Source organism: Lontra canadensis, unplaced genomic scaffold, assembly GCF_010015895.1.
Source record: "Lontra canadensis isolate GAN:19392208 unplaced genomic scaffold, GSC_riverotter_1.0 scaffold55, whole genome shotgun sequence".
Classification (NCBI taxonomy): Eukaryota; Metazoa; Chordata; class Mammalia; order Carnivora; family Mustelidae; genus Lontra; species Lontra canadensis.
Genome location: NW_022631049.1, coordinates 5,944,995 through 5,958,648, shown reverse-complemented (window position 1 = coordinate 5,958,648; position 13,654 = coordinate 5,944,995). Strand labels below are relative to the sequence as shown.

At 40.8% G+C, this 13,654-nt stretch overlaps 1 long non-coding RNA gene across 1 annotated transcript; it reads left to right on the top strand.

The window, feature by feature from the left end:
- The first annotated feature begins 2,216 nt into the window (after positions 1-2,216).
- On the top strand, positions 2,217-13,212 carry LOC116878063. Its single transcript, XR_004384766.1, has 3 exons — positions 2,217-2,445; positions 12,597-12,712; positions 12,820-13,212. It is a non-coding gene; the product is annotated as an uncharacterized LOC116878063 (long non-coding RNA).
- The last annotated feature ends 442 nt before the right edge of the window (positions 13,213-13,654 follow it).

Below are 13,654 nucleotides of genomic sequence, written 5' to 3'. Positions count from 1 at the left end.
CAGGAAGAAAAAGTAGTTGCTCTATCAATATAATGTCTTCTTAAGGACAGAAAACAATTTTCTATGTAACAAGATTTTCCCCTCTATTTAAAATAAGGACAGCAAAATAAATAAATAAATAAATAAATAAATAAATAAATAAAATAAAATAAGGACAGCAACTACTGGGCTGCCCTCATGGCTTATGTAAATTCAATAACCTAAGAGCTACATAGCTCAGGTAGAAACAAGGGACCCTGAGCCAGGCAGGGTGACTCCATCCATTCACAAGTGCCCATGATCCCATTTATGTTCCAGGCCCTGTGTGCTCCAGACTAGAAACACAGTGTTAACAAGGCGGAACTAGCCGGAAAGCTGGTATGATGACGATTGTGAAATGGGACCATTGGATGATTTGGGAATGTAACTAGAAGGCTAACCTAGCCAGTGGGACGCTGTGAGGGAAAGCCACTATGAGGAAGTGGTATTTAAGCTGTGACATGAAAGCTGAGCAGGAGTAAACCAAGTAAAAGGGAGGCACCATAAGGAAGAAGAAAGAACCTGGACAAAATACCTGAGGCAAGTGAGAACCTTCCTCATTCAAGGAAAAGAAAAGCTACATGACTGGACCACCGTTGAGGTGTAACTGACAAAATCATAAGATATTTCAAGTGAACCTGTCATGGTTTGATCTACATTGATAAAAGATTCCTATAATCAAATTCGTTATTAACAGAAGGTTATCAACTTTTTATATCCTCAGGCTAACAAATTGTTAACTCCAAGTTTGGTCAGAGGTGTTAAGCTGGTACTGGGTGCCTGAGGGAACAGCGGCCAATGACATTTGTAGGGCTACTTTGTGTGGCCCCTTCAGCCTTGCAAAATGTCTGCCTTTGCAGGAGTCAACATGACACTGCACGGCAGCCCTGGCCTGGCTCCGAAGACAGCAACTGTTCTTTTTAATTGATTCCCAGTGGTACTCTCTTCCTTCCAGGCCCTGGTCTGACCCTACAGGGAACAAGGGAAGTGGTGTATATCCGTCTTCAATGAGATTCCCTCTCTGAGGGATTCCCTCTCTGGCTTGGACAAGCCTCTTCTTTCAGGTTTGTCATTTTATCTTTCTCTAATCTGGTTCACTGGCTACCTGGAGCACTTTGTTCTTCTCATCATCCCTCCCCTCCAAGAATGGGGTTGTCATTTTTTTGATTAAAAAACAAACAAAAAACATGCCTTGAGTGAGATATCAGAAAAAATTCAATCAATCCTTTGGGTGAATTTATACTCAAGTGTAATCGAAACAGGCATACTTTCTCCAGTTTGTGAGAATGACCTTGTTTGTCAAAAGTACTTTCTGTTTTGTATATCTTAGTTTAAAGAAGCTTACATATTAACCTGGAGTTTTAATTAGCCATTGGATCAAATTAAAGACTTCCCCACACCATAAAGGGAGTATCTGAGCCCACAGGGTCATTTTTCTGAAATCTTTGGTACTGTACTGGCAGAGATAGCCAGTAAAGGGATGAGACTCTGGTCTGATTTTCATCGATTAGCTCGTCCCTCTTCAAAATCTATCAGCTGTGCAACCCTGAAGACACAAACAGGAACACGCTGGGGAGGAGAGTCCCAGAAGACAAAAGTTCCTGTAGTCTTCCTCCCACAAGTCTCACCCCAGGTCACACACACACTCCTCCCGCTCTCCCATTGCTAGAGTCCTGCCCCAAGGCACAGCATCCCAGTGGATCTCAGTGTTGAAAACGCGCTGATCAAATTCTGCTGCTTCCTCAGCCGCTCAAAGTGCCGTCCCACTCCCATTCCTAAACCCTGTCATCCCAGGGGACACCCAGCTACGGCCGGCCTGCAGCGAGTGACCCTGACTGGGCTGGGAGCGGCCCCCATCACCCGCCCAGGTCCACCGGAGCAGGGCCTGAAGGCCCGCGCACCGAGCTGCGCCCCTCACCCACACGCAGCTCCCCAGCTCTCCGGACACAACTTAGGCGAGGAAAGGACCCTCCTGTTTGGGGCTCTTTGTTCGTTGCCCCTCCTCGTTCCAGTTCTCAAACCTAGCTCCCAGCAGCCCCCGCCGGCGCACCCGACCTGCAGGAAAGTTGCTCCCGAGCTGTGGAGGGGCGTCATTGCCTCCTAGCAACGCTCCTAGCAACCGGGTAACATCTGCTCCCTCTGGTCCAATGCGAGCGGAGAGCAGCTGCGCGCCCGCCTCGCGTTCCGAACCCGGAGCGAGAGGCACTTCAGAGACTGGAGGGACGGACCTGCAGGAGCCAGGGCTGCCCGCCGAGCTGCAATTGCCGCTGCTGCCGCTGTCGCTGTCGCGCTGCCACCACCGCCGCCGCTGTCAGCGCCCCTCTGAAGAGTGACAGCTCCGCAAAAGCGGGAGGGAGCACCGAGCCCCGCGCCTCTACGAAACAGGTGCATGCGCCGATCTCCCGGTCAGTGGACCCAGCTCGCAAGGTACGTCTGGACTCCTCCAGCAATGTGCCCTCCCCCGGGGCTCAGAAAAGACCCGTTTCGTTGAGGGTGAGGATAGGGACTGTTCTGGGATCCTACTGCGCCCTCACTGATTGAAAAACGGCCGGGTGGTGGTCCCGAATAACCTGATTTCATTTTTTAAAAATCATGACATTGGTTCCAGAGGATTCACCTGCCCGTCGTTACTAGGTGTGTGTTTGGAAGTTTTCAGCCCTCCGTGTTTTTCCTTTGACTTCGCTGCCTGTGTGTGGCTAGGAGAGCTGAAAGCAGTAAGCACCCATGGAAAGCCTGTGGTTAAGGCTCAGATGACATCGTGTAGTCTGGACTAATTGAATCAACACGTATGGGGAGCAACAATCTTTTTAGGTCCTGCTCTGGAAAGGGTCCATTTGGCCGGGAGCAGCCGTTCACTGTTACTCAATCTCCTGAAAAGTAACCATAGTAACTCACCTCTCTTTTGATGGGATCCTCCTCATTGGCTGCCTATCTTCCTTTGGAAAGCTCATCTCTCTAAATATAGAAGATGATGAGATCTGTAAGCATACATCCATGTAGAAAAGGTGCAGTTCAGCATGGCCCTTTAAAGAAAACTCTCTTCAAAGAAAAAGTACCATTTGGCTCTTTCAAATCCTGTGAGAAGTTGTGTATCTTAAGGAGAATGATTGAGTTACTGTTTGGAGTTAACTGCTGGATTGTTACTTTAGAGAGAATATTTCTTGAAATTATACAAAATCTGGCATTTCAAAGCAAATTCAGTATATCTGACTCTGATTTCTTTTTAGACCAACCTGCTGATGATTTCCCCAAGGTAATCTCCCCGTAAATAATTGTTGAAATCAGTTACTCAGTTATTTCCAAATTTCTTAGGATAATTAAGATGCCTTATGCTTAAATTCAATCTGGAGAACACTAAAGTAACTGTGTGTGTTCAAAGGCTTTTCTATTTATCTGTCTGGTCCAGAAGAGCCCCACCTCGAGCATCTTCGATAGGGTCCTCCTCCTGCATGCATTCTCCTGACTTGATAACGAGTTCAAGTCAATGCAATCCTGACTCTTGCGATGTTCTTTGCATTTGTCTCCATGTTTCAAAACCTCAGATAGCCATTCATGAGCCTGAGGCTGGGAGGAATGCTCGCTGTGCAAAGGGGAACTCTTACCAGATTTTCTGAAGTTGTCCTAGAAATATACTTTTCAGATTGATGCACTTTACCAGGTAATCACTAGCTTAAAAGAAATTACTGTCTAAATATGTATCCAGAGAAATAAATGCTAATGTAGCCTTACCATAACTTACACAATCAATATAAGGAGTTGTTTATCTACATATTGCTGGGTAGAAGTCAATAGAGGTTTTCTGTAGGAAGGACATTTGTGGGCTGGCAGATTTTCCTCTTCAAGACCCATGTGAATAGACTGGGCCAAATTAGGTAGCCTGCCTTGGGGAACATGTCAAGTGGAAGCCCGATAAGCAAACGGGTGCATGTCTGAATGAAGGAAATGAAGAGAATTCTCCAAGTTGCAAAAGGAGACCATGGTGTTTTTCAAAAATTTAATTTGCGTTCGGGCCATGATGATAGAAACTCACGAGTGTGAAGCATCTTAAACCAAACCAAGTTTTCAAGACAGAATACAGTCATTTAATGTGTGCTCAGCCCTCCAGGGCTGTGTTTAACTTTTACATTCACTGAGTTATCCGTGTGCAGTTCCTGTAGGTAAGCAGCCTAGCAAAACTGCCATCAAATTCATGAAAATAGAGCCTGCTGTATTTGTTCCCTGACTTTACCTCTCTTTGTAAAAATAAATAATTGAACCATTTTATTTAGAAACCTATTTGAAAATTTATTCTGGTCTAGCTGTATATTTTAAAAGTACTGGTCTCCATAGCCACAATATGTTTGGCTTAATGACTTGAAGCAATTGCTATGACTATTTAAGCCATCATTAGCCTCTAACACCATCCCCCCTTTTTCCTTCCTCCATTATAACTATTATATTTTATGATAAGAAACAAATCCAAGGAGACCAATAAGATTGATTTTCATCTTCTATGAGAGGTATGTGGAGTTCTAATCATACTATCAATCCAAGGCAAGTTTGAAGAAAGCAGCTACAGGTCTTGGTTCATGTCTATGCATTAGTCTTGTGCATTAGTAATTTATATGTATCCCATCTCTTATGTAATATGCATAGGAGTTTAAAAATCATTCAGTGCCCTTTAATTTACATGAACAGGTCTGCCCTTTCATTGAGACCACTATTGCAATCAAGAAGGTGAAGTGAAAAGCATTCTTAAATTTTAATTTTGATTCTATTATGAATGTATAATGTGAAGAATGTATACTGTGCGATTTTTTTAAAGAGGCTTTTTTTTTTTAAAGATTTTATTTATTTATTTGACAGAGAGAGAGAGATCACAAGTAGGCAGAGAGGCAGGCAGAGAGAGGAGGAAGCAGGCTCACTGCTGAGCAGAGAGCCCGATGTAGGGCTTGATCCCAGGACCCTGAGATCATGACCTGAGCTGAAGGCAGAGGCTTAACCCACTGAGCCACCCAGGTGCCCCTACGGTGCGATTTTTTTTAAGAAGATTTTATTTCTTTATTTGACAGACAGAGATCACAAGTAGGCAGAGAGGCAGACAGAGAGAGAGGGGGAAGCAGGCTCCCTGCTGGACAGAGAACCTGATGTGGGGCTCGATCCCAGGACCCTGAGATCATGACTGAGCCGAAGGCAAAGGCTTTAACCCACTGATCCACCCAGGCGCCTCTAGACTGTGTAATTTTGATGAACATATCTGTTTCAAGTCATTCATCAGAAAATGTTATGTGGCAGTTAGCTTTCAATAAATAAAAATAAATCAAATGGTATCATTATAAAATAAGCATTTAATTCTAGAGACATTGGTAGATCCTAAGGAAGAGTGTGAAAAAAAATTCCACCGATTTGTGGTTAAGGATTTAGTTGCTCTTGTCAATGGGAACCCCAGCTGTACTTGTACATACCACGAGTCATAAAGAGGGCTGTACTTGGGGCTGTAAGGCTTACATAAGGCTGAGATCAAGCAGGTTAAAACTGAAATCAAGTTCTAATTTCAGTTTTTCCTTATATATTCTATTTGGAAGTGTTTCTGTGTCTACGAACATTCCGTGTTTAATTTTATGTCGTGCTGCTTTCCTGGGATTTAGAAGATGCTTTGAAACATGGAGAAATGTTGAAAGGTTTGATCAAGATGCCAAAGCCCTGGGCTCTGCACTGAGGATCCATGCCAGCTTGCTTTAGCTGTCAAAACACCGACACCCTTACAATAGCTCTAAAGCTGAGGCATAACCAGTTCCGACTGCTCTATCTGTCAGAGCAATATGCTTCAGAAACCTAGAGAAAGGGAAATAAAATAATGATTTCAGAAGCAGAGGCATAAACTGACCAGGGACATTCACCACTAAGACACCTGCCATTTTGGGGAGGAGCTGATCCTTGTCAACCACTGCCTCCTTCCCCACCCCCACCCAACTAATAAGTTGTTTAACCAGTGTCAATACATTACTTTGATGTTTCCCCTATTTAGTCTAACATAATTATTTTTAGAATTTTTCCCGGTTACTTTTATGTTAACAAGCTAATAACAGAGCCATCTAGTTCACTGCAATATTTTTCAGTGTGGGGAGTAAGGGGACGTTAATAAAAAGCACCGAGGGCTTGCTAATATTATGTTCAAGGTTATAATATAGCTTTAAAAAACTAGAATTTTTAAAGCTTTTTTTCATATTATAAAATGCAACAAAGAGTCTTCTTGGCAGGGAGAAATGCAAAAGTCTTCTAAACATCAGTGATGCTTAGAAGGTTTGAAGGAAATCTCCGTGGTAGTGTTTTGGAATCTGTGTTATTTTTTAAATGATTATTAAAAGGGAGCATGGGTTATGAATATCAAGAGAAGTTGGGGATATTGCAAAGAGAATCACAACTCAAGAGCCTAGAGTGTTAATTCTGTCTTCATGTGCTGCTTGTTTACTGCTGTCTGGCTCATTGCTCCGTATCTGCTGTGTGGGATAAAACCAGCTGTTAACCAAAGAGGAGTGTTTGACTTGAGCACAGTGCAATTTAATGAAACACCTATAGTCTTTAGAAGGAAGGTACCCTGTGAATGAAGGACATTTCACCACCAGAGCAACTCTGCGTGGTGACACAAATTAGGCCAATGAGTGAGGGCAGAGAATCACCAACTCCAGGGCAAATTCTCCTATATAATTGGTGAGTAAAGTTAATGATTAGCCCATCTTATGTTTTTCTACATCTGTTCTGGTATACCAGGCTAAATGTTTTCAGCAATACACCCTAACCTGAAGGTATATTTTTCAAAAGATCTCTGCAGTCTACTTACAAAGAACTGAAAAACCCTCCTCTCTGAGCAACAGACCTGCATATCTAAGGAACTTGTAACATCTCCCTAGACATTATCAGTAAGGTATTTCTTGGAACCTGCATCTGCAATATGATTGCTTCTCCATTTTTCTTTCTGATTCGTTCTCACTTTCCAAGGTGAAAGATGTAGTGAAAGGGAGCATCATCCTTCAAAAAAGGAACGTGCTTCTGAGGAGAGGTAAAGCACAAAGTTTCCCCATGAAAATTACCGCACTTGGTCTCCATTGTTAACAGGGCCAGACCATAGCAGAAGTTAGGCCTTGGTGCAGCAACTCAAGTAACTTCATGATAACACGGCTGGTCATATCCCACTTAATAATGTTCTCTTTGGTGCAGAGGCCATCAGCAGTGGAACAAGACAGGCAGGCTGTGGAAGGGTGTTATTTTATTTACTGGTCCAGGCTTATGCTTGGGTTCTATCCAGAAGGACATGGAATCCAGTTCCAGACAATGCTGCTGGTCTGGGGGAAACTCTTCTACCTCCTTTCCTGTCAGTATCCCTGCAAGTTCCCAAGAAACGTTTCCAGGAGCTACAACTTGTTGGTAATTCTAAACTGCCTGCAGAGTCAATCTTTTGCTTGGAGTGGAGGATAAATCTGAAGAAACAGATTGTTCCGTTGATTTGGAGCTAAAAACTGGCACTGAGTTCTGCTCCATAGAATATGCTATCTAGAAGGGTGCCAGGCAAGGGGTTTTGAGGGATAAAATTGATGGAATCTTGCTATCACAAAACTAACGGTCTATAGAAGGAGCAGCTTTGCAGCCTTGAACTTGCTTCCGTCTGCCTTCTTGAGTGCACTGGTGAATGTTTCACGGTCCTGCGCTTGACACAGAAAAGAGGACAGATGTCCTGCTATAGCAAACACAGTGCCGCTTAATAGGACACTTATCTATGATTTCAAAAATGAGATCACTGCCCTCACAACACCTAACTTTCATTGTAGAGTAGAAAATACATGGAAATGTGACAGTCACTGAGTGTTTTAAAACAGCATCTCACTTAATTTACATACAGCCAATAACTTTGATATTGTTCCACCATTTAATTGATGAGGAAACTCAGGCTCTTAGAGGTTAAGTACTTTGCCCAGTGTCACTAAGCAAATAACTTGTAGAGCTGGCATTTGAACTAGTGCTGTGGGACAGCACTAGAAAATCCTGTTGAAGTATTTTAAGCCACGTGGCAAGACTGAAGAATGCAGCTAATGGTGACCGATGGGATAGCTCTTTCTAAACAAAAGTGGCCCTGAAGGGAGGATGTCTGTAAGCTTTGCGACTAGCAAAACATTATTTAGTCAGGTAGGGACATGTACTTTTTAAGGCTCACGCCAGGCTAACACCATGCAAAGGGAAGTCGGGGCCCATGATTTGTCCACCAAACATGTGAGCTGTGCATCTGAGACTAGACCCCACCTTCTTTTCCCCATCGATCAGACTCCTCTGTCGTCTATGGCTACAGATGGACACATCTCCTAGGAGGATCTCAGCTCAGTTTTTGGAGTTCAAAGTGTTGTGGGGAAAGGAATAGAAAGGTTACTCCAATGAAGATAACGTTAAAACCCATCACTTCTTCACCGTCTCTCTGGGCTTTTCAACCTCAGACAAAGACTAGATTGCCATGACAGCGCTTGTTCTTTTATTATGGTCTGTTCTCTCCAAGTGTTTGTAAATTAATTTGCTGATGATCTTTCCTTAATGTACTGCCCCTGGGCCGTGTACCTAATGAAATCACTTGCGTAATAATAGGATTTCAGTTGTCTGGAGGCAGGAGTGGAACAATAGGAAGAGCGCTTGAGCAATCATTTGTAATTACATTTGAAACATTTATTTAAAAAATGTGTATAAATCGTTCTGCTGGAACTCTAATGACAGAGGTGGTCATTCTGTTCTGTAACTTCTCATTTGTTGCTTCTTGGAGTTTTATGTATGAAATACATTAAGCCGGGCACAGATATTTTATACGCCCCTGGGGGGTTGCGGCGTTAAAAGCTATTTGGATATCCAAGCCAGCATTACCTTTTGAGATAAATATAGGCTCAGCCTAACTCAGTTTTATAATTTATATCCTGTTCTCAGAACTTAGGACACTGAAAATGAACACATAAAGTCATTTTATTTTTTCTTGTCTATGTCAAGGCTGGGTTGAGGTTAGCTCTTTAGTTATGGGAGAATGATATAAACAGATTTGCCCCTGTTTACTGGACCATAACAGGCAAATTTCTTTGGAAAATCTAGAGTAACTTTAATTCTCCAAATGATTATCAGGATGTTTCAAAAACAATTTACATTTCCTTCATTCCAAACGGGTAACCAGTGGCCATAAATCCAGAAACATTTTGTTGGAGTCACTGCAGCACCTGTTTTATATTTATTTTCTTGACCATTTGAAATATTCTTTTGTAGTCTTTTAACTCTCCAGTTGCAATCTAGTATCTCTGGGAGGGTGGGTGATGGAAAGGAGTCTCAGGGTCTGAGATAAGAGGCCAGGCTGGGATTTGTGTCTTTGGGGTAGGTAGGTCTGTGCCTATTGGCACTAATAAGAGCTTGGATTTGAGTCACCTCTGACTGTATGCTAGGAACAGTGCCAGTCATTTTCCATGAATTATTTCAATGGTCCAATGAGCCAGTGTTATTTCTAGCCTCACTTCACAAATAAGACTTGTAAAGAGCCTATGTAATTTCTCAAGGTCACACAACTAGGAAACAGCAGAGCTGGTAATCCAAACCCGCTTCAACCATCTGACTTCAAAACCCAAACCTGTAGCCACACAACTATTATAAATCATGGAGCCCTTCTGAGCCACAGGTTCCTCATCTGTATACTTTGGAGGATGACTCAGGTAGTCAATAAATTAGTTTCCAGCTCTGAATTTTTTGAGTTTCAATCTAGCCAAGAAAACAGATGCAGGAACTTATGTTTGCTATATATTTTAGCCTCAAAGTGGCTAAAAGCATCCTCCAAAAACATTTATGCCAAAAACATTGCAAATAGCTAAACAGCCTGCAAGGAGGTAATTGTCAACCAGTACCAGCTGTGAAAGCTTTTCAGCATTTCAACAACCCTTGGGGGTGTTTTTTAAGAGCAATAAACTAAGTGGCTAAGTGTGTTGCCCATGGAGCTGAGACACAAATCTGGACCCCTGAGAATTTACTGTGTTTTCAGGGTCTGATACATTCTGTATCTGAGGCCATTCTGTATCTCCAATACAGACAAACACGATCTTAATTAATGAACCTTGGAGACATTAAGGATAATTTTTTGGTCTTGATCTATGAATTAAGAACACCTTCCCCAGAGCTCCACTTGGTTTCTTTGACATTCGATCTCCAAGCTGCCACCTGTCCCGCCTTGTCTCATTCACTGGAAGGTTTTAATTTGGTCTTCAATGCTATAGACATGGCATTCCTTTGGAAAATAAAATGAGCAGATGTTAGAAGAACAAAATATGTATAGATGAAAATGTTTGCTATGGTAAAGTCATTCTTCTTTCCAAGCCTTTCATCAATCCTTTCCTACTGTGATAAGCCATGGGACTTATTTAAAAAAAAAAAAAAAGCAGTGACTTGTCCAGTTATAATGCTAATAAGAGTCATTGATACTTCTTAATGGGAACCCAGAATTTATGTTGAAAAGTGACCTCATTCTTCCTTCACTACTTAGTTAAAAGGCAGTCTGGCTTTACTCATGATGCTACAGCATTGAAGCCAACATAGCCAAGGATGTATAGCAGCAGCTACCAGAAAAATCAATCATGCTGATTGCTTGGCATTCTGATGATAAAGCAATCAGTGGATGGGCTGAGTATTCTGCTTTTCTACTGGTGTTGTAGTGCAACTACCATCCCTGTCTAGGTCTCTAATATAGAGGCTCTCGAAATTCAGTCCCCACGCCCCCAGCCTCAGCATCACCTGGAAACTTGTTACAAATGCGGATTTTCTGCTCCTAGTTCAGGGCTACGGAATTAGAAATTCTGGGGGGCGGGACCCAGCAATTTGTGTTCTTAGGAGCCCTTCGGATGAGTCTGATGCTCTCCAACATTTGAGAACCACTGTGGCATCAACCAAATAGTTCAAAAAGAGTTCAGTCACAATAATGAATTGTCATCACAGAATAACACAAAGCTGCAGCCAATTATTAGATTAAATTCTTTAAAAATACGTATAAGAAAATTCAGTTTACAAAAAAGCTCCAAAAAACCGGAAAACAAAAACAAAAAAACAACCCAAAACAGATCCTGAGAAAACTGGATTCAGTAATGTTGTCTTTGTTTTCAATATACTCCATTTTGTTTTCTTTTCCCCCCAACTTTTTTTGAAGTCTGTGAAAACTCCATATGAATCGAGTTCTGCTTATTGAACTCAGAGACTGCATACATACCGTAGCAACTATTTTCTTCGATTCAGTTGTGAATAACCATTGTACATTTGTCTCTTTTTAGGTCAGACCAACCAGTGCTTTAAAATTCTTACTGCCCTTGCAAATCATGCCAATTCTAACTGAAGACTCCTTTGGGTTTACAGTCCATACTGGTATCAATGAAAATTTGGAATGTTTTAGGTGTGATTTATATAGCTTTTCCTAGTGGTTTAGGAAAACCATCCAGCTACTACAAGCTGCAGGAAGTGTTATACAGATGTCTCTGAGTTGGAAGAAAAACTAGAACAAGCAAGTTCTTGAAGTGCACATTTTTAACATTTAACATTTTTAAAATTTAAGACAGAGGAAAAACATCAAATGTCTTCATCGTAAATTTAACATGTTAATAAACTACTCATTTTGTGAATCAAATAGTTTCAACATGTAGAAGTATTTGAGGATGTGGATTAAAAGTAAAATTGATGATATATAAATATGAGTATTTATTTTGATTCAGTCCTCTGAGGTTGAATGAGTATGTACTAACCAGGACTCCTCCTTTACTTTTAAGCTTGAACTTGCCTGTTTTCTGTGATAAGAGCACCACCTATAGTACACACTAGGAATTCCCTTTAAACCAAATGATTTCTGCAAATAGGCTTTCAGGGCACTAATGTCCTTCCTTAAGCAAGTCAGAATTCTTAATAGCAATAGAATTTAAAGGAGAGAACAAAGATTTTCACATTCTAATATTATATATAAAGGTCAAGTTTTCTAGTCAGAGTGTTATTTAAACCTTTCATTTCCATATGATTAACCTCTATGTTGTGAGGATGGTTATACCATGATCATATCATAGGGGATTGTATATAGACACTCATAATTATTTCTTTAGACTGTAATTGCATTGCCAACCTTTTTACATCAATTTGATTAACCTAGAAACATTAAATTTTCTTTGTAAATCAGGTAGTTAACTAAAAGAATGACAAAAACTAACTTACCTCTTTCCATTAATTTTGTGACTCAATTTCAAATTTTGGCATATTTTGACATTAAATGGCATAGAATTAAATAGGGGATTGGTAAGTATTTTATTTCTGAGGAGCTACATAAGGAAATGAATATAATTCTCCAACTGAAACATCTATTTTGGGTCTGAATAGTGGCTTTTGCCTGCAAAGAGGCTTTTCGGTCCCCAGAGAATTGCTCCAGACTACTTTAAGACGTTGCTCAATGAATGAAGATAGAATTTTATTTTCTAGGGTCAACAGTTTCTTTTTATAAGTAGAACTTATATGATAAAATACTCTTTGCACAATAAAATCTGACTTTTCTCCAATTATTTTATTTTGTTTAGCTTATCCAACAAAAGTATTAACATATACATTAACAACGTCGAAAGTAGCCTACTTTAAGAGAAAATATGCAGAAGAAGAAGATTTACATCAAGATTACCATGGGTATTTTCCAAAAGTAAGGGTTTACTTATGACTATCTTTTCTTTTTTTATGAGTCTTGTCAAAAGTGAAAGCTCTGGTTTTCATTTTCTAAAACGTAGATCTGATGTATTTGCTTTCCAGCACCTGATATTGCCTGAGGACAGGACTTGCATTCTCAAACTTTCTCTGGAGAAGCTCAGGTTTCTTGAAGACCCAGAAACCTACTTAAGAAGGTCTGTGTTAATTAACAATTTGCTGAGGAAGATACATCTAGAGACGGAGAAAGAGAGCTATGAATACTTTAAAGAAGCTCCCTGTTATAAGACTGCTTATTCTGATACAAGAAAACGGCTGAAGTTCATGGTACAGGAATGCTGTTCTCAGTCTCTTTATTATGAAGAGCTGCATTCATATCATATTGTGCCTTATGCTTCGGAGAATGCCATTTATGGAATGGGCTACACTAGCAGCCATTTGGAGCAGAATTCTCAGTTGCTTATTTATAAAATGAATTAAAGTAACCGTTAAGTTCATTGATACTTTGTTTCTAAATGCCTGAACTGTTTATAGTGAAGATGTTAAAATAAGGCACTAATTACCAGTGCACTTGAGATCAAAGATGACATGCATGCTGAACTGAGTGGAGAGAACCCTGGTTATTACTCAGCGGTCCTTAGTATCATCCACATTGAAAATATGTCCACATACTATAAAGCAGCAAATAAGTGCTTTACAGGCAAAGGTTTTTATGCTCTTTTTAAGATAAGATGATGTGCACAAGGAGACCTAGGTTAAGTTCTTCTACCGATTTAAACTTTTAAGCCCCCTGTTTCCAAATTCTGCCACTCTTAGTGGCAAATAACAAAAAGTGACATTGAACTGATAATGTGGTGTCCTTAAATATTAAGTGTGGAACAAATTTTGTTTTCTGTAAACAATGAGGGGAAGATAGGTTCTTTCTGAAAAAGCTTTGGCT